The sequence below is a fragment of the Podarcis filfolensis genome (assembly GCF_964270895.1).
Source record: "Podarcis filfolensis genome assembly, chromosome: 1".
Taxonomy (NCBI): Eukaryota; Metazoa; Chordata; class Lepidosauria; order Squamata; family Lacertidae; genus Podarcis; species Podarcis filfolensis.
The window spans coordinates 106,618,327-106,637,192 of NC_139604.1; the positions used below are offsets into that span (position 1 = coordinate 106,618,327).

Here is an 18,866-nt window from a genome sequence, read left to right on the forward strand (position 1 = left end):
AAATTATTTTCCCAAGTTATTTGGTGCCACTGCTCTGTTTTCCCCCTCTCCGAAAAGCAAAGTCACTGTCTTTGGAGATCACTATCTGCCTTCGATGGCCTTCAGCACAGAACAAAAGCTTTGAGTGCCTCAGTGACTGTACTCAGGGCTTCTCTCCACTCCCTTTACCCCACCCTCACCCTGTCTCTAGGCAAGCCATCAAAACAGTCAAGGCCGTGGTTTGCTGATCTTTTGACACCTAGAAGTTGCAGCCAAACTCTTAAGGAATCAAGGAGAGAAACACAGAATTGGAAGCTGGAATTAGATATCGTTTTCTAAGTAAGACAAAGGCTTGCTAAGAGCTTAGAAGTCCTCAATTTTTATTTTTACAAAATAGTTTTGGCTTCTTAAAATTATTTCATGCATTGCATGCATTTGCATGTGATTGCAGTCCCTGACACAATGGAAATCAAGAGAGAACCTTTACTTAAAGAATTAAAATGTGAAACTGCTGATCTTCTAACAAACAAAAAAAGCCTGTAACTTGTACCAGAGGACCGGAAAGGGGTCAACACCAAATTTTTTAATGGGATCTAGGGAGAATCTGGGAATATACATGCTAGCTAGCTTTCCCTTTTGGGAAAACTGGTGGCAAGCATTGTTAAAGACGGAATTGCCAAATATATAGAAGAACAAGTCTTGCTGAAGCAGTACCCCCCTGGTTTCTGCTATGGTGAGTCCTGTCTCACTAACCTTAAGCTTTCCCTAGAGTGGCAACAAGTATTTTGATCGAGGTGATTCCAGTTGGCGCCGTGTGCTTTGGGTCCAACCAGTAAAGTTGCACGTTGGAAGATTCAGGACAGACAACAGGAAGGACTTCTTCACACAGCACAGAGTTAAACTATGGAGTTCACTTCCTCAAGATGTTGTGATGGCCACCAACTTGGATAGGTCTTTAAAAAAGGATGTGACTAATTCTTGGGTGATAAGGCTATCAATGACTACTAGCCAAGATGTTCTACCTCCACGGTTGGAGAAGTATGCCTCTGAAAACCAGTTGCTGGAGAGCACAGGGGGAGAGAGGGCTCTTGTGTTCAAGTCCTGTTTGTGGGCTTCCCATAGGCATCTGGTGTGAGAATGTGATGCTGGATTAGATGGGCCTTCAGTCTGATTCAGTCTGTTTCTTAATATGTCCTTAGAATACAGTAATAGAGGGTATCTGTCATGGCATCACACAAGTTTATCAGAATGAGATAAGTTTTTATGTTACACATTTGGGTGGAGAACACTCCCAAATAGAAAAGTGTTGTGCTGAAAGGTTGGGGAACAATGTCAGTATTTGAGATTCCATAAATGAAGGAGATGAACATATATCCCAATCACTAAGGTGTGTGGGGGGGAGAATGCTATCCCATGGGTTTTCTGTTGCCTCTTGCTATTTATTTGAGACAATGTACTGTTCATTATGGTCATTCCTTCAAAGAGTTCAAGAAGAAGAAATGTTTGTACTTCATCTAAAATCTAGAGGGGACACAGACTCCCTCAGTATTCCATCCTTAAATTGTTTTTGGTAGGTCCATCACATATATCCAGGATGTGGATAAACTGCTAAACTGAACTTAGGTTAGAAAAACATTATTCTGTAGTACTTGACTCCAAGCCCTTCGCAGCCCTGCAGGGAAATCAAAGACGACAAACAAAAAGATTAGGAGCAGGGGTGATTAATTTTATTATTAATTAGGCTGTTGGTTTATTTATGTACCAATTGGCGTGCATGATTTCATAAAAGGACGTAAGAAGAAAAGCCTTTTTGCCCTGAGGCATAAACAGATATGGAGAAGTCTAGATGTGCCCTGTGTGGCAGGGGAAGTATTTTCTGCCTCCCCAGATCCAGCAGAGGAATGGGGGAGGGGCAGTAGGGGTGAGGGTGTCACTTGGGGGACAAATGGGTAGGAGATTCGAATTGCTGGAATAGGCCAACAGCAGAGATGGGGCCAGATTACATGCTATGCAGGAGACTAGAGTAACTTCCAGATGACCTGAGCATTTGTCCAGATTTGTTTGTTTGTAGGTTCCACTGCCAAGAAGGCTTGTCTTCCATGCCCACCTGCCTATGTTTATTTGGAAGGGCAGCACCTACTGCTTGACATGGTCCTTTACGTATCCAAGCCCCAAATCATTTCATGTTTTAAAGGCAAACACCAGTACATTGAATTGAGCCCAAGAACAATTTGTACAGAACAACATTGCAGGCATGCATTCCATGCTGCAAGCTGCACTGAGGACTCGTTTTTTGCACCAACTGCAGTTCCTGAGCCATCTTCAAAGGTAGCCCCACGTAGAGTGTGAAACGTTTTTCTCATCTGTGAATCTCTCTGCTCCCTTATGATATCAAGAACAAAGAGACTGAATCTGTAGAGAGAATGAATAAGGTGCTTTATAGCATCCAGGGTCAGAAAGAAATGGAATGCTAAGTATTACACCATGTATAGCACACGAGTCAAAAGTATGCTACCATGCTCCTACATAAATTCCCAGTTATTTAAAATATAGAACCTTCATCAAAAGATATTATAGCACAGTAATTGCAAAGAAATTGATAGGTCAAGATGCATGCATGCTGCAGGCTCTCCGACAGGAGGGAAGGTAATTTCATAATATAAGCCCAGTTGACTTGAGCAAGACAAGGTAAGCTCCAGTCTACTGAGGAAAGCAAACTTATCAGAAGCTAACAAAAGCAAATAAAGCCAGCTAGCCTGGTCCAAGTTTCTCAGGCCAGATTTGGTTTGATTGGTGCATGTGAACAAAACTCACTACTTTTCTGAGGTAAATGGGTGTGTATTGGTTCAGCATCATTTCATTCTGCCCAATATTAACATTCCACTACCCTTCTGTGACCTCAGCCAGCAATTTCCTGAAGCATCAGATCAGCATATCCAGTTTCAAGCAGAGCACTGTCCAAATAACTGTTGGTATGACAAAAGGCATACCAAAAGAAAGCGAGGGAAAACTGAAGCTAAGTCCGTAAAAGAAACAAAGAGGCGATTGTTAAATGGCCACAGGAACACCTTTGCTAAAGGAGTCTGTGCGCTTTCCCATTACTTTTGCCTTTTAAAAAGCCAGGATTGAGCGATTTATCCTAATCACCCTATGGAATTGCTGCGAGTCAATTCAAGTGTGCTCTTCCTTCGTATGACTCAAGCCTTTTCTGAGCCTCTCACACCTCAGAATGTGGCAAGGATCACTTTGCCTGATCCAGCAAAGCATTTTTTCTTGCCCATCTCATATCCTTTCACTCATGACTTTTCACATCTTCAGGAAACTTAACTGCGTTCCATTACGCCCATGACTTGCCCAAGGCCACCCAACGAGTGGCCTTGGGAAAGTTATTATCCCTTAAATCCCATTACTGCAATGGAATTTGAACTCGGTCTCCCGAGTTCAAGGCTACCCTCCCATCTTTAGGCCCCATGTTTCAAACCAGCACTAGATTCAGTAGTCCCAGGATACCTGAGGGGGCGGGGGAAGAGCAGACAGAGATTGGCCAACCGTAGACAGCAAGCTGTTTCCTTGATGCAAGCCAAACCCAGCTGGTATTTTCTTACTCCTCTGACTTGCATGTGTGTTTTACATGACTATAGAAGGAGCAATCAGTCAGCTCCCAAGAATCTTAGCAACAGCAGCAGCAGGAGCAATGTCCCCTGGAAAGGCTTGCAGCAGCTGAAACAGTGATGACTCAGCAGCCTCTCCCTCTCTGGCCGCTTGTTGATCCCTGGCAAGAACTCCAGCCCAAGTCCTCCTGACTCCCTTGTTTGGGTCAGTGATTTCTTGCTGGCACCAGCAGATAAATTCCTGGATCCTGCTGCCCTTGGCACTAGAGAGTAGCCAAAAGGAACTGACAGCTGCAGCCAAACTGTGCACAGAGCGCGTGCTTTTCCATTCTTGTTTGCTTAAAAACAGAGCAAAAGAATTAAAAGCAAAACAAATCCAATGTGAAGTTAGTCAATGATTACAGAGCAATAACAGAGCTCAGCGTTAGCAGGTGCGGGGTGGAGATGGACTGTCTCTTCTGGCCTTTGGGAAGGAAAACAGCTCACTGGGTTTCAGGGTGGGCTGGGGACACGGAATTACATCACCAGAGGCTTTGTTTATTTGGCTTAAAATAAAGTCTGGAACTTCAGCCTTTGGATACGTGCATGAATCTTTCACCTGGTTTAAATTACAACTGGTGCAACAAGTTGAGCTGGTCTCGAGTCAGTGTCCCCCTTGAGCTTATTACTTTGACCACATTGCACCCACTAGTTCACTTGTCATTTTTGATGCGGTCCGGTGGAAATGGTGTATATATAGATATAATTTTACATGCAGTCACTTTCACAACTGTTACAGAGGTCTGAGATCTGCAGATGATTAAAAAATATTATAGGCCACAGACTTGTCAAAATGGCTTCCCTATGCATGATTCTATGATATATAAAATAAATATATCGAAGCATCAAATGCCACCAAAATTATCTAGAAAAGCCCTTCTTTAAAACAGCAGTATTTTACAATAAAAACAACAAAATAACAGCATAATATCTTTAAGAATAAACTACTTGGAATAAATGGAATTTTTAAAAATCTATTTAAAGGCTTGTATTGATGGAGCCATCTGCACTTCAGTTGAGAGGAAGTGCTGTAATCATGGAGCCACCACTAATGAGACCCTGTCTCTACTTTTGTATTTCATGACAAACTTATCCCACCCCTTCCAATTTATGAATAGAGTGTAACCAGCTGAAGATAACATTTCACATACCTTCCAATTCGCAAAAGGTCATGCCACAATGCATTTGTTAGTTTTTTCAGTGCTACAAGTTGCACTGGCCTTGCTAGTTGGCTCAATTGGTTAGAGCGTGGTGCTGACAACGCCCAGGTCGCAAGTTAGATCCCTGTATGGGTGCATATTCCTGTATTGCAGTGAGTTGAATGAGATAATCCATGGGGTCCCTTCCGACTCTATGATTCTATCCTTTGGAATGAATGAGATTCTATTGCAAGGATCATGTTCCTTCGGGGGTAGTACTCCAACAGGGGTAATCTGTTAAGGGTTGCATGCTGGCAGTGGGTAGTGTAGAAGCCAGATCAAAAGTGAGCATAACTACCGTATTTTTCCATGTATAAGTAGGGTTTTTCCTTAAAAAATAATGTCAAAAATTAGGGGGCATCTTATATTCTGGGCCACCTCCCCCTATTTTCTTAAATCTGAGTCCCCAAAAATAGGAGGCATCTTATACATGGGGGCATCTTATAGACAGAAAAATACGGTGTTCCCTTTCTCTCTTTTGCCACCTCTTTTCTGTCAGCAGGCAGGCAGGGACACAAACAGGCATGCTCGCACAAACACATCAAGTCAAACAGAAACACACATTCAGACAGCATTCTCATTCTTCTGTTCACCAACAGTGGAGCAGGGGAATCTCTGCCCTTCACTGTACAGTAATGGGAGGGGAGAGGGAACTAGGCAGGAAGTTCTCTTGTCGCCTTTAAACGGGATCTCTGCTCTCTCTGGGGTGCCACCATTGCAAGAAGGTCTTAGAAAACAGGAAGAATTCCTGTTTCCTGAGCTGTAAGACCTTCTTGCAATGGTGGCCACTGTCTGGGCTTTAATGAGATTTACTCCCAGGTAAGTGTGCTAAGAATCACAGCCTAAAGACATTTAGAACTGGAGCGTGCCTTATGCTGTTATGTTTCACTGCTGTTTCTTTGAAGAATTCGTCTGCAACAACGGTCGTTCCAATGGTGCTAGATGCTGTATGGTTTTTAAGTGTAAGTTTATTGCTTCTTTTATTTCTTATGTGTTGCATTTTATGGTATTCCAATTTGAATTCAAACTGTAATGCAATAAAATGCAATTTGTAACGCAAACAAAATGCAAACTTCAATTAAAAGTCAATCTGAATATTTAACGCGATGCGTGCGCTGTCTCCTGGCTTCCACCACAAATCCACAGACATGCCTGAATGGAGCTTATGGACCACTGGTGGTCCTCAGGCCACAGTTTGGGAACCTCTGGTCTAATATCTATACAGTTATGCTGCTGTCATTGAAAAGGGTCAATGTGGGGGACAGCTAGCATCTACTACACCTATTACTCCAAAGGAGGACTGCTGTCAAAACAGGAGGAATCCAAAAGGGGAAGAGAAGGGTTTTCTATGATTTCTATGCTTGTGGTTCAGCAGGAGAGGGGGAATCTGCTCATGGAGCTTTTTCGTGGCCTCCTTTCCTGCCCCTCCTAAAAGAAATCCCTCTGAAACAAAAACATGTATGTGCAGAATCTGCCTCCTCAGCCGCAATGGTGGCCGCACCTCAAAAGCTGGAGCCTCCTTCCTCTGAGCGGGAAATGACTGAAACATAAATAGCTTGGAAAGAGCCAGGAAGCGAAAGGCCTTTCTCCTTCACGCCCCCCCCCAGCCCCCGCTCCTTGGCAATAGCCGTGTATAGTTACAGTTTAATCTTGGAAATGTCAGACAGCTGTTCCCGGTTGCTAGGAGACCAGCGCACATTATGCAGATGTCGAGGACCTCAAATGTCTGCCGGAAATTGCAGCCTGCGCAGTGTGAGGAGAGATGCACATTTCCCTGTCTGGGGAGCCCAGCAGGAGTCTCTCCCCCCCCCCATACATGCACACACACACATGCAAATACCACCCCAACCTTGAAGAGTTTTGGAGGGTGGGGGCGGCTACCCAGACAGTCAACTCAATACATTCTGGAAAATAAAACTGCACACAAAGGAATCTGGAGTAAAAGGTGTATCTCAGCTTAGTGTAGCAAGACAAGCAAATTGGGCCGAGGGGGTGTTGTTGTTTTACAGCACAGCTCTGTAGTAGAGCCAGCTGCTAAAAAAAGGTTGGAGGCCATTTTTGCAAGTGAAGATTAAACAGGCTGCATTTCCCATATCTATGATATGAAAGGAGCTCGTAGGATCATTCAATTTAAGAACAGCTCGTTTCTACTTTCTATCTAGCATTATCAAACTTTGTTTTACTTAATGGGCCCAAGCAAGAGGACATTTAAAAAACGAATGAAGTGGCTGGGCCAATCCGAATCCTGGTGGAAAACCCAATTTCTGCCATGCATTAGCGGTACTGGCAAGTGGCAGTACTCAATGGCATTCTTGAAATGAAAAAAGCACACCCTGTAGGCTAGGTTTGAATGGGGCTTTGCTACCCAATAATATGCTATAGGCAGCATCCCCGCCGTGTTTGTAGCAGAGAGGCTTCCAAGTGCCTACTGCTGTATGTCTCTGAGAATGCATTACTTGTAAGGCTCTAAAAAAGTACCCTTTGAGGAAAGGGTTCAACAGAGACAAATAAAGAGCAAACAGAGGAATCCTATGCACTAGTTAGGCTGGTGGGTGAGGATAGAGGCTACATGTCATCTAGGCCTGCCCCTCTCCTCATCACAGGTCACAAAGTCCTGCAGGAATAGCAGAGCAGCTGGGGAAAGAGAGGGGGGCTGCCCAGCTGCTCCCCACTGACCAAATGAGCAGCACAGGGGAGGTGCTTAACCCTTCCCTCTCCACTGCAAACCTGATGACAATTGCCCACATGCTTCTACTAAGTTTTAGGAGGAAACAGTTAAATCTCTCTGCCCTGCCCCTCACAATCACCCTGCAGTCATAAGATAATTGGCAAGAAGAATCTAAGATATGTGGAAGTGGTGAGGTGGCTGCAGAGTCCCACTGCTCAGCTGAAGTGTGATTGTGTGTGAGAGAGAGAAGGCTGTCATCACTCACTTTTGGCTTTGTAAAATGGCACACACACACACACACACACACACACACACACACACACACACCATCATCCCTGGAAATGCCCACTTGTCAGGAAACATGCGAGTGATGATACCCACATGCCACCCACATACGGAAGAAGCCAATGTAGTCCTGACAGAAACACCCCCCTGCAGCACAATATGCAAAACCACAGCACAGCACCCCAATCCATCAGCCAGCACAGCCAGTCCCAAGGCACCTCTCCAGACTGGGGTTCAAATCCCCTTATGCTGCTCAGAAGCACTGCTTTGAAATACAACCTACATAGGGAAGGAAGAAGAGCCCACATAACACAGCACACACACACATATCTCTGAGCAGGAGGCCTGCAGAGAACACAGGCCTTGGTGGCGGGGAATGGATTCAAGACTCACCCAGGGAGGGAAGGACACTTTTGCCAACCAAGGACAGGCCAGGACATGTGACAAGGGCAGCCAGAGACTCGCACGGCAGCATCCGGTGGCTAACTGCATAGGACAGGGGTCAGCAAACTTTTCCAGCAGGGGGCCGGTCCACTGTCCCTCAGACCTTGTGGGGGGCTGGACTATATTTTTTTGGGGGGGAATGAATGAATTCCTATGCCCCACATATAATCCAAAGATGCATTTTAAATAAAAGCACACTTTCTACTCATGTAAAAACACCCGGCAGGCCCCACAAATAACCCAGAGATGCATCTTAAATAAAAGGACACATTCTACTCATGTAAAAACATGCTGATTCCCGGACCGTCTGCGGGCTGGATTTAGAAGGCGATTGGGCTGGATCCAGCCCCTGAGCCTTAGTTTGCCTGCCCATGGCATAGGACATGGGCCTGGGGAGCAGGAGATGGGAGTTTGAGTCCCACCAGGAGGGAAGGAAGGAAGGCAATTTCAGGGACAAAAGTGAGAGAGCTCCTGCCTCATTTCTTAACCACTCAGCCACAGATGTGCCATGATAAGGAATTTCTTTCTCCCTTGCTCCCCGAGAAACCAGTCACAGATGCCAGGAGCACAAAGGCTGCAGGGAGGGCCCCAGCGAGGTGGGTCAGCTCCCAGTTTACATGCTGCAAGTCCCAGATGAGAATCCATCGTGGGGGCCCACATACAGGCATGGATCTGTCTGGTAAGAGCAACACATAAAGTTTACCTAGCAGTCTTGGAGGCTCAGAAGATCACGATAGAGTACCGTGTGCTGTGATTCTAGTCTTATTCACACCCCAGTACCCAGGAAGCTTTGGGGCTAATTATAGGCTAATTAGGGAGGAGAGTTTTCTGGCCCATCCCTGTCTGGTGGGCATAGCCTAACAGGACCAAAACAAAACGATGACTAAAGCAGACACCAGGGCAGCAGTATGTGTTTATAGAGGAACAGGTATGCCTCATGTAATTGGTAGGATTTGTCATACATTGTTGCTATTTTTTCCAGTCCTGTTTCCACATTTTTAACGGAACTGGGGTTAGTTTTTGAAATATGGCAACCCTAAAAGAAATGCCTTGGACCCAAACTAAGGCCTTAATAACCGTCACTTTGAATCGTGCTGCAGAACGAACAGGGATCCAATGCAGATTGCATTACAATAAACTACATAATCTACACAGGAAGAGGTTTTACAGGGAGTTCTGGAAATGCAGGAGACTGAACCTCTGCATGCAAAGTAGAGGCTGTGCCATTGAACTATGGCTCTTCCCTCCAAATAGTAACATTCTGTCCCGGTGAGACACAGAAAGATTATATACAGACACTGCACCAATTTCACAGAGTCTTTTTTTAAAGACTGACTCTGCTGGCATGGGATCCCAAATCCAACCTCTTAGGATCCCAGACGCCACAGAATGAACAGCTAAAAACAACACACACGCCCCCCCCCGCCCCCCAATCTGCTGAGCACTTTGTCAATATCATGCCAGGTTAACAGTAACTGAAGGAGTGGAATAGAGGCTGCTGAGGAGAATAAATTGGGCCAGGTAAACAGCACTGCGGTAGCGGCGGGGGCAGCAGCAGCGAGGGGTTGCCATGGCGACGGAGCGAGTGAGCAGATTGATCGATATGCCTGCATCGCCTCATCTGGCTTCAAGCCACGTGCTGCTACGGAGGGAGCTGGAGGAGGGGGATTTATAGAGGGCGGAGGGGAGCCACAAGCAGCAGGGACGTGGCCTGAGATCCGATATGCCGCAGCGGCGGCAGCAGATCGATCGATACCGTGTTGGAGAGCAAGTAATTGCCTCCCCTCCCAACGTGCCCTGGCAAAGCTGAGAAAGAAACGTGTCCCTCACTCTCTGCCCAGAGATACCCTGCTCCAGTCTTATCAGCGAGGTTTGGTGTTCTGGTGGATTTGTTTACTTGAAAATCTCTCTCTCTTTTTCTGTTTCTCCCCCATCAGCCCCCAGCCCTTGGCAGACGCCGAGTGGCTACCCTTGACTTTCCTGGTATCACTGTTGCTATTGTTGCCAGGCTTCTCTTTATGCAGGGCTGTCACTGCTCAATACAGTGGTACCTCGGGTTACATATGCTTCAGGTTACATACGCTTCAGGTTACAGACTCTGCTAATGCAGAAATATTACCTCGGGTTAAGAACTTTGCTTCAGGATGAGAACAGAAATTGTGCTCCGGCGGCGCGGCAGCAGCAGGAGGCCCATTAGCTAAAGTGGTGCCTCAGGTTAAGAACAGTTTCGGGTTAAGTACGGACCTCTGGAACGAATTAAGTACTTAAACCGAGGTACCACTATACTGACAAAACATCCCCACCCCCCTGGGGAAGAAAAAACAAAGCAAGCTTACTTACAAGATGGGGGGAAAGCACTCTACCAGTTATGACCATCGCAAACAGCCCTTCAATAAATTTCACCCTGAGGTGCAGAGAGATGCCACCATGAAGCCAAAGCAGTGCAGAACACACATACACACACAATTTATTATTTTGTGTGTGTTTCATCATAAAGCATAGGGTGAATGGCTTCTGATGGATCGATGCTGAGGGTCTGATTTTGCCTTAACAGGCTCCTGCCAGGCCACCAGTGATGAGTGACTGGATGCTGAAATGAAAGAGAGAGGAGGGAGGGAGGGAGGAGAAGAGGAGCAGGTTGAGAGATTAGGTCACAAGCAGAGGAAGGCAAGGCGCTCCAGGGATGGAGCCAGGCACTGCAGGGGAGCATTTTGTAAATGGCAGCTGCCCGATATTGTTAAGGTTCTGCCTTCGTGCCAACAAGCTACTGCCTTTCCTCTCCTCCCTGATATATATCACAAACTGGGCTCATTTTGCATTTGAGCCAGCAGCTCAAATTCTAGCCGTATTGAAGCAAACAAGAACGTACAGTACATAGTAAATCGGGAAGGGAGGATTTTATGGAGTTTCCTTCGAGGCTGTGCCTAGTTACTGGTCGCTAAAATCAATGAGACTGGGAGGGAACTATGTTTAGGACAGATACATCTTTTCTCCCCTCTTCATTTCTGCACCTGTAGGGTGGTTGTAAAATCTGCACTAGCTATTAATGTCCATTCATTTGTAAAATGGTTCCCTCATCGCACTTCTGTGCAGCATTCGTACATGTACCGGCATGAGGCCAAGGGCTGATTGATGCACACAAGTCCGTCTTATCACTGGGTGACTGCAACATGCAGTTATTACTCGGGTGTGTGAATGAGCCAGATTTGGCACCGCAGATAGAAATTCTGTATCTTTTCAGGGGAGTAAGTTCCTTTTCTCACTGGCCAGTCATTGTATAGACGTGGAGAAAATTCAAGATGGGGCCGTGCATGTGTGAACCAGCTCCCCTGCTGTGATATGAATGAAAATGCCATCAGGCCTTCTAGGGTGAGAACCATCTCTCTCCACCCTCAAATGGCAGCGTCAACAGGAGCATGGTTCTGTGTTCCAGTTAGTGCTGAGTACGGGGCAGCCATCTGCAGAGATTGCAAGCACATTTTGAGACCAAAGTCACAATCACTGGGTCAGGAGGTGCTGAACCAGAAGTGTACGGCACAGCATTGCAATAGAATAAAATTCAAAAGAGGCATAATACAGTGGTACCTTGGGTTATGAACTTAATTCGTTCCGGAGGTCCGTTCTTAACCTAAAACTGTTCTTAACCTGAGATGCGCTTTTGTTAATGCAGCCTCCCGCTGCCGCCAGTGCGCGATTTCCGTTCTCATCCTGAGGCAAAGTTCTCAACCTGAGGTACTACTTCTGGGTTAGCGGAGTTTGTAACCCGAAGTGTTTGTAACGTGAAGCGTTTGTAATCCGAGGTACCACTGTACTGCACAAATGTTTGCAGGATGTTCCTCTATTTGGAGCACGCCATGCCTGTCCTATGAAATTTACGCTAGCAGGAAGCAGTACAGGGATGACAGGCGTCTGCGGGTTGTGCCTCTCAGGCTGCATAGACACTATACCTTTAAAGCACATTCAAAGCACATTTTAGCCTCAAAGAATTCTGGGTGTTGTAGTTTGTTAAAGGTTGCTGAGAGGTGTAACTCTGTATGGGGTTAACCACAGTGCCCAGAATTCTGTGTGTGTGTGTGCGCGCGCGTGTGTGCGTGTGCTTGGAATGTGCTTTAAAAATATAGTGTGTAAACAGATTTAGGTGTGCTGAGTTAGCATGTCTTAATACCGCAAACGGCTCTTGTCTGGAAGCAAAGCTTTCCTGGAGGAATAATTAGGTCACTCCCACAACCAGAGTGAAATTTGGAACTTGAAAACTGGCTTGAGAGCTATAAAACACGTAAAAGTTTATACTTTTAGTTAAACAATTTAAATTGGTTCAGTATAAGGCATCAGTTTATTTTGTACATCTGATTTGTCGTAGCCAATATCACAACATTGGAAGGTATGAGACAGAATCTCTGCTAAGTTAGGAACAGTGTGAGTAGTCATCTTTTTCCAACAAATAAATTTTCACTGTTTGTACAGTGTACATAGGATTTTGGGCAACCACTTGACCTAGGAGTGCCCTCATCCTGCAGGACAGTACCACAGCTGGAGGAGAATAATTTGAATTGTAGGCTGTGATGCAGCAAAGAGGCATTACTGTATGATTAATGGATGCTATTAATTCAGGAGAGACACAGTTTTTACTGAGCAGTAAAAACTCAGGACAAATATCAGACAGCAGTCACTGTCTAGTGAACAAGCGAACTTTGATACAGGTGAATTTTTATACTGTACTCAATTGACTTTCCCAGAATGAAGGAAGGTTACTTGGGACACAGCTGGACACTTCCAAAGTAAGCGAGCTAACAACTTTTACAGAATAAACGATAATAGCGCTTGCAGGCTGTTTGGCAATTAATAACACTCCAGCTTGCAAACCCATGCATTTAAAAGGAAGGAGCTGTCAGAGCAGTCACAAAGCAACATCAACCACCGTGTGCATGTGTAGAATTGGAGATCTCCAGGACTGGAATGGATCTGAATACATCTTGTCAAAGCCTGTGGACTGAGCCAGCATCCGTACCATAAGCACCGCTGCAGAGGGAGAGCAGAAACAGCAGGGAGTATTCTGGGCAATGTCTTTCCAAAGAACCCTTCAGGCATGTGGCTTTTCCTTTCCTATCTGAGCAGTTCATCAGGGGAGGGGAAAGGAGCACTGTGCATTGGGCAGCTGTTGTGCTATGGGACAGCTGCAGATTTCTATGCTCAGGTGAAGAATTCAAAGCAATAGGGGAAGATAGGAATACTGGATGACCAGCCCTGGATGTTAAAAAATGGTTTCCAAATGGGAACGTTGCAAAGAGGTTCCTGGCTGATAGATGCAGCTCCTTTGGATCTCTGGAGCAAGCAGAGATTTTTCTCCCTGCTCCTTCAGCCTAAAGGGCTATAAATAAACAGATACTACAAAACGCAATTTAAGTAGGGCTGCCATACATCCAGATTTTCCTGAACATTACTGGCCCTAAGGAAGTCAGACTATCCTCCACCAGGGCCAGGGCCTTTTCAGTGATGGCTCCGACCTGGTGGAATGCTCTGTCCCATGAGACTTGGGCCCTTCAGCATTTAACCTCCTTCCGCCAGGCCTGTAAGACAGAGCTATTCCTCCTGGCCTTTAATTTGAATTCAGCCTGATCTTTTATTTCCCTTCTCTTCCCTCCCCCTCCCCTTTTATGAAGATTACCCGCTCCGAGACCCCACAGCTAATTCTCCCTTGGCCTCCACACTGGCCCAAGTAGGACTAATTCAGCCAGCTAGCCCTGGTGACTATCTAATGTTTATTGGATGGGTTTCCCCCAAATTGATTTTTGAACTTTGAATTTTATTGTTATTCATGCTTTTATACTGTATTCTATGCTGCTTCTATGTTGTATTACAATTAAGTGTTTTAAATTTGTTGTTAGCCGCCCTGAGCCCGGTTTTTGGAACAGGGAAGGGCGGGGTATAAATAAAAATTTATTATTATTTATTATTACTGGGATTTCATAGGCAGAATTGATGCCCAGGGGGAATTTCCAAAAGGCGGCGCTGGATCTTAGGCAACTCAATTGAAAAATTGCATGGGGAGGCGGGCAGGTTGGCATTTTGTAAAAAATAGCTCAACAACTTTCGGGGTATCCTGGTTTTTACTTTAAGAAATATGGCAACCTTAATTTAAGCCTCCAATGCTCTCCCCTCCCCCTCAAAAATAAACCTCCCAAATATGGTGCCCTTCATACTGATAGAGACTGATGGGAGTTTTTGATGGGAAAAACAAGCCGTCTGAAGGCAATCCTGCATAGGGATTTTTTTTTTTTAAAAAAAGTTTACTGTTTTATTATGTTTTTATATATGTTGGAAGCCGCCCAGAGTGTCTGGGGCAATCCAGTAAGATGTGCGGGGTATAAATAGTAAATTATAAGTATGGTATGGGATGTTCCTATTTTCATCAGAGAACTGTTTGAGGGTATGCTTCATAAATCTAAAAGCACACTTAAAAAATCCTAGGCACGGTCGTTTGTTAAGGATGCTGGAAACTGTGGCTCTCTGAGGAGTGAACTACAGTTTCCAATATTTTGGGGCAGAGGTAACGTGCTGTAAATGTGCAGTGTGTATGCAGCCTGAGAGAGTGAAGCTGAAAGCACATCGGGGTTGGGAGAAGGTTTGTATAAAATGCTATATTGATTTCTGCCCCCCCTTAATAAAGCTTAATAAATAACAAAGCTTAATAAAGAGTGTTCAGAAAGGCCATCACTTTCTGATTCTGCCGTCCGTATAATTCACTCCATATTTATAAGGCAACAGGCACCGTGTGGTTGCTGCTCTGTTCCTTGCTCGATGTTTCTTTCAGCCATCTTGAAACATCTTTGCCTACTTACCACCAGCACAGAGCTGCAAACACCCTAAGCCTACTTCAAAAAGCAGCAAGGGACAGAAATCATCCAGGCTTAATGGTGCAGTGCCCCAACAAAAGGCCGTCCTTTGGGACAACAACAAGCACCTGGTATGCATCTTCTTCGCGACGCAGCAGAAGCAGCCTCAGGGGTGAAATAACCAGCTGCTGATGTCACTATTAGAAACACAGACAGCACTGATTTCAATACAACAGATGCACTCCCCACCTGGCACCTGGCTAGATATTATACAACCCACATCGCACTCACTTCTGCAGCCTCAGCTACTACAGTAACCTCCAAGAAACATTGTTTGTATCTTGAGAGGGAGGTTTGCATCCTTCTCTTATTACAGCGATATAAATTGGGGGTTCCCAAACTGGTTTGTGGACCACTGGTGGTCAGCAAGGTCCATTAAGGTAGCCAGTGGGCTGTCTGCAAAAATACAAAATCATACAACATCTGGCACAGCGCAGTGCAATTGCTACAAAGGCAGAGAATTCATTTAAGTGGCTGCTGAGACCCTTGCCAATTTTCAAGTGGTTTGTGGTGGGAGAGGGAGTTTGGGAGCCACTGATCTAAATTGTTCTGCCAATGGGGCTCTGCATCCCTTGATTGCCTTTTCTTAGAGCTCCCTACAAGAATGCAAGGGCAGCCCTGTTGAATCAAAGCAAAGGACAATCTAGATTGTAAGGCCCTTGGGAAACAGACTCCATTCTTTGTAAAGCCCAGTATATATGGGTGGAGGTATATAATGAATAGCAATGTTCTGTGGCTTGTTGTTTGTTCCGATTCAGCAGTGAACAGCGGGTTTTGTGGCGGGACAAAAAATCCAGCCTCTTGGACCCATGACATGTTGTCATGGGACAAACAAATGTGTAGATGAGGCCACAGTTGTACAGAGTTGATGAGGCTTCTTCCCCCCCTTGTGCTGCTAAGTGCTATGGAGAATATAGAGCTTTTTTCTGGCAGTTCAGCCACACATCTAGGCTTTCTGCAGCAATTGTGACTAGCTCCATAGGGAAATGTTCCGAGGGGACTGCACCATTTCCTGGGTCTCTGATTTCTTTTGGGCCTTATTTATGGATACAGCTGAAGAAAAGCTAAATAAATCAGAAAAGTAGCCACATAGCATTTACACATGGAGAGAATCACTATTGCTTGTAAATGTCTCTCCTTAGCAGTTAAGGGGCTTCCACTCAAATCCTTAGAAGGATTGCAGAGTCTGTGCTAAGGGCTGCATCTTGCAATGATTGATAAGCCAGCTCTCTTCTCTCCTGTGCAGGAAAACCTGTAGGCCCTGGATGCTTGTGAAGCTTTCGCATTTTCCCATGGGAGAGGCATAGAATCACAGAATTATAGAGTTGGAAGGGACCCTGGTGATCATCTAGCTGAACCCCCTGCAATTCAGGAATATGCAGCTGTCCCATGCGGGAATCGAACCGGCAACCTTGGCACCATCAGCACCACACTCTAAGCAACTGAGCTATCCATGCAAGTTCCCCTTTAACAAAAAAAGCAGTAGGGTAAGCATTCTTGCAACATTCATTCTTCACCATTTCTCCAAGCAAGTGAAACAATCAGAAAAAGGATTGCCAGGTTATTGACGGCTAGCCATGTTGACTATGCTGTGCTTCCATTGTCGGAGGCATGGATATTCAGAAGTGTCCATTGCTGGAAGCATCCTGGGGGAGAGTGCTCTTGTGCTTGTGTCCTGCTTGCCAGTTTCCCACAGGAATCTGTTTGGCTTCCGTGAGAACAGGATCCTGGAACAAATGGGCCATCGGGCTGATGCAGCAGGCTTGTCTCATGTTCTTACGGTCAATGATGGAGAAAGGAGTATTGACAGGGAAGTCAAGGAGCGCAAGGGCAGTGCCAGATAGAACCTTCCCCTCAGCTCCTACAGCACTAAGCAGAAAGTAGAACAGGGAAGGGACCTCTAGGAAAGACTACAAAAAGGTGTAGCACCACACTTGTTGATGTGGGCTGTGCCATCTTACCCAATTCTGCAACACTCTGTTTGAACTAACAGCAATTACCAAGGGGAATGGCACAGTCCTCCTGTGCTTTGCAGCTGTTAGGCTACCTCTTGTGTTTTTGTGATTTAATCTTTAATATAACCAAGCGCACGCCTTCAAACCTCGATGTGAAATGTCTCGACAGCCCCTGACTGCCTCTGCTTGGTCCCATGCTGTGCTTCTCAGATTGTTGATCCATAATGTTAAAAAATGTAGGTCTACAAGAACTGGGCCCTGTTCCCGCTTCGGACTTTAAGGATGGACAAACAGGGGATGAAGGTCTCTAGGAGAGAAGTAATCAATGAAAAAAAGAAAGCAGAGCACAGTTGCCAGGTTGAACTGGGGCCGGGAAAGGCAAGCAAGAGAAGGCCAGGATCAGTGCAGAAGAGTCACGTCTAATAACACTGCAGCATGGATGGGTTTAAAGCCGTTCTGCCGTTTCCATAGAAACAGCATGTGTAAGAGCTGACTTTGAGAGGCTTCAGAAGGTGAAAAGCAAGGAGAGGCATACTCGCCTCATGGGGGCTTTGAATTACAGATAACTATGCCGTCCCCAGTTTAGACATTATCCCTGAACTGAAGCCAAGAGAGACCCCTGCCAGGACATCCTACATTTCCCTCAACATGGAAGACGGTCCCAGGGAGAAATGGTTCTCCTCTTTCGCCTCACATTGCGTGTCTTGGGTTTCCCATCTCGTTAAATGGAGAAAGCACTGAAGAACACAGCCTTCTGTGGATGAGGGGAGGAAGCGGAGTCTGTTGAAAACCGCTTTCAGACTGTGACAGTAGAAAGCATTTCTCACCCTTTTACCTTTTTCCCTTGCCTTCAGTATTTGTGCTTTCCGTATCCCTTCTTCCCAGGCTCTGCCTCGTTTTGTTTTCCGGTAAATCATTTCCCCCACCTGCAGTCAGAAGTTCAATCAATCTTCTGCAGTACAATTTTATTATTTTGCAGACCTTGATGCTTGATCCAAAACCATGCTCCCTAATTGGAGAATGGCTGCATGCACACCACACATTTAAAGCGCATTGCTTCCTCCAAAGAATCGTGGGAGCTATCGTTTAGGCCTTAGAGAATAATAATTCCTAGCACCCTTAACTAATCACAGGGCCTAGGATTCTTCAGGATGCTCTAAATCAGGGGTCAGCAGCCTTTTTCAGCCATGGGCCAGTCCACCGTCCCTCAGACCATGTGGTGGACCAGACTATATTTTGGAGGAGAAGAAAAAAACCGAATTCCTATGCCCCACAAATAACCCAGAGATGCATTTTAAATAGAAGGACACATTCTACTCTTGTAAAAACCGGCTGATTCCTGGACCATCCATGGGCCGGATTGAGAAGGCGAATGGGCCACATCTGGCCCCCGGGCCTTAGGTTGCCTACCCCTGCTCTAAATGTACACAGCCTCAGCGTGGTGAAGCACTTAATGTGCCAGACAAGCCCTGGGGAGACCTCGGTTCAAATCTGCATTCAGTCATCAAGCTTACCAGCTGAACTTAGGCTTGTTGTGATCTCTCAGCCTCACCTCCCTCACATGGTTGCTGTAAAATGTGTTGCCTTGAACCCTAACAGAAGGAAAACAGGATGTAAATAAGTTATCTCAGGTGTAATAATAAATAATCTCAGGTGTCATGGACTCATTAGCAGGGCTTTATTTTTTCCCCAGCCAGAACTTGACGGAACGCAGATCCGGCAGCTCTTTTTATAGAAAAATAGCACTGCCTAGCTATGGTTTTTGAAGGTACTTCACGCATTTGGCAATGGTG

The 18,866-nt window shown here is 45.6% G+C and overlaps 1 long non-coding RNA gene across 3 annotated transcripts in view; it reads right to left on the reverse strand.

Moving 5' to 3' along the window:
* Positions 1-577: 577 nt before the first annotated feature.
* The window catches only part of LOC310766567, an 89,990-nt gene continuing 71,701 nt past the window's right edge, over positions 578-18,866 (reverse strand). For 2 of the 3 annotated variants that reach the window (XR_014550259.1, XR_014550260.1), the window contains one exon: positions 10,605-10,815. This is a non-coding gene — a long non-coding RNA (uncharacterized lncRNA). Of the gene's footprint in view, positions 2,392-10,604; positions 10,816-18,866 lie in introns of those variants that run through there. The other variant, XR_014550258.1, reaches the window with a different exon arrangement.